Genomic DNA, 2,804 nt, shown 5'->3' on the forward strand with positions numbered 1-2,804 from the left:
CAACCATGCTATAAAATGACTTAATGACTTCTGGAACTTTACTACCAAACTAATTAATTTGGAATCCTACTTTGGTTTCACAATTTTAAATAATTTCTGGACTTTAAATCCATTTTCTCTGATTAAATAGAAAGTTAAAATGTGATGGCATAAAATGTGTTTCAGAGTATATAGAAGTTACAGTACTTTAGATACAAAGAGGCTATATCAGGAATTTATAGATTCAAATGACTAGATTGGCTGATAAGAAAAGAATATAGGAGACAAGGTAGATTGACATTTTTGGAAACCTGGAGAGTAATTCTCAAAATCTAAAAATGTCAACTAGCATGTGAAATTTCATGTCTTTTAAAATATTTATTAGTTCTTGAGAATTTCATACAATGTGCTTTGATCACATTCAGCACCCCCTCCTCCAACTCCTCCATTTCCCCCAAGCCACTCTCCCCTTACCTACCCACCCTGCCTTTATCTTTTTTTTCTAAGACTATCTCTCCAGTTTATGCTGCTCACATTTTTTTGCATATGTTACCTTCATTGGAGTGTAGTGGCCACATTCTTAAAAGTAACTTCCTTTCCCAGCAGTGATAGTTTATAGCTAAGGTGGGGCGAAGTAATAGGTTTCCATAGGACTTTTTCAAAAGATCTTTTTTATTCTTCCCTATATTACCTCCTCTATGCTGCCCTCCCACCCCCAAGCCAATTTAACTCTTTGTGATGAAGTGGATGAGGAATGTCCTCAATAGGCTCAGGTATTTTAACACTTGGTTTCTAATTGGTGGCACAGGAGGTTACAATTAAGAGATAGCCTTGAATCTCCGAAGAGAATTTAGACTTTGGGCTTCTAAACAGTATTGAGACTGAAAGACTCTGGGAACTTTTGAAGTTGGACCAAATGTATTTTTGCATTGTTATTGACTCTGAGTATATAGGTGCCGGGGAGAGGAGTGGTTTCGTGATGTTTAGGGTTCTTTTTGTCATATTTTTTATATACTCTTGATACTCACCCATTGTCAGATATATAGCCAGTAAAGGTAGGATTTTTTTTCCATTCTATAGGCTGCCTCTTCACTCAAATTATGGTGCCCCTTGCTGTACAGAGCTTTTTAGCTTCAAGAGGTCCCCTTTAGTAATTGTTTGTCTTAATGCCTGCACTATTGAGAACCTGTTTAGAAAGTCCTTTTCTGTGCCAATTCAACCAGTCTCTACTTTTCCCCCTCCTCCCTTATATTCAGGATATCAGGTCTATGTCAAGTTCCTTTTATTTTTGGTGGTCCAACGATTTTATTCTAGCTACTTACATGATCATGGGCCACTCATCCGCAAAATGCCCATGTCAGCAATAACAATAAATATAAGCTGATCCTCAGAGTGCCTTGCACAAGAAACCGCACCTCTGAAAGGTCACCAGCTCCAAAGCAATTGTATGCCTCTTAAACAACCTTGGGAAGACCATTAGTGAATCATAATTTTCTGAGTTTCTTGGGTATGTTTCATCAGTTTATTGGATTTACCTAACCTTGCCTGGATCTACCTAGGCTCGCTCTTCCCTCTAGAGGGGAATATTTCAATTTCACTGCAGTTCTTGATCCTTTTGGGATGGGGGCAGGGGATGTTGTTGCTGTTGCTGTTGTTATTCTTTGGCTGGTTGTTTTGTTTTATTTTGTTTTTACAGGGTAAGAGAAGGATCTAGATTCATTCTTCTATCTGCACTTATTCCATTTCATTTCTTCTCTTTATTAAAAATTAGGTGGTTGTATTCATGTAGACTTGTGTGACTCCTCAATTCTATTCTATTGATCAATAAGTCTGGAGGGATTTGTTTGTTTTGTTTTTGTAGTCCTATAGTATAACTTAAACTCTGGAATGGCAATACCTCTAGCAATTTTATATTATTATCAATCAAGATTGTTTTGGATATCCTTGATGTTTTATATATCCAGATGAAATTTAATATTTTTAATTTTTTTTTTAATTTTAAATTTTTTTCTGTGAGAATTGCATTGAAATTTTGATGGGGATTGCACTGAATCTGAAGATTGCTTTTGGTAGGATGGCCATTTTCACAATGTTAATCCTATAAACCCATGATTGTGGGAGGTATTTCTGTGTTCTGATACCTTCTTTAGTTTCATTTTTTCCATATTCTAAGTTTTCATTGTGCAAGTCTCTCATGTCTTTGGTTAAGATTTACACCTTTTTTTTCCAAGCTAGTATAAATGGTGTTGTTTTCCTTATTTCTTTCTTGGTACATTTGTCATTTGTGTGTGCTAATTTTATATCTTCTAATTTGCTGAATAGGTTTATTAGATGTAGGAGGGTTTGTTGTTGTTGTTGTTGAGTCTTTAGGGCCTTTTATGTGTAAAATCATATCATTTGCAAATAAGTATACTTTGACTTCTTCTATTCCTGTTTGTATTCCCTTTAATTGTCTTATTTCTCTAGCTAAGATGTCAAGTCCTACACTGAACAGAAGGGAAGAGGAGAGTGTTCATCTTTGTCTTGTTTTTTATTTTGGTAGAAACGATTTGGTGTTTGTTCATTTAGCAAGATGTTGCTATGGTTTTCCTATATATTGTCTTTATTATACTGAGATATTGCCCTTGTATCCCTAGATTCTTCAGGACATTTATCATGAAGGGGCATTGGATTTTGTCAAAATCATTTCTGTATCTAATGAGATGGTTATGTAGTTTCTGTCCTTTGGGCTATTATATGGTGGCTTATGTTTATTGATTTATGTATTTTGAACCATCCCTTCATTGATGGATGAAGTCTATTTGATTATGGTGGATATTCTTTAT

The sequence above is a fragment of the Mastomys coucha genome, chromosome X (assembly GCF_008632895.1).
Source record: "Mastomys coucha isolate ucsf_1 chromosome X, UCSF_Mcou_1, whole genome shotgun sequence".
Lineage (NCBI taxonomy): Eukaryota > Metazoa > Chordata > Mammalia > Rodentia > Muridae > Mastomys > Mastomys coucha.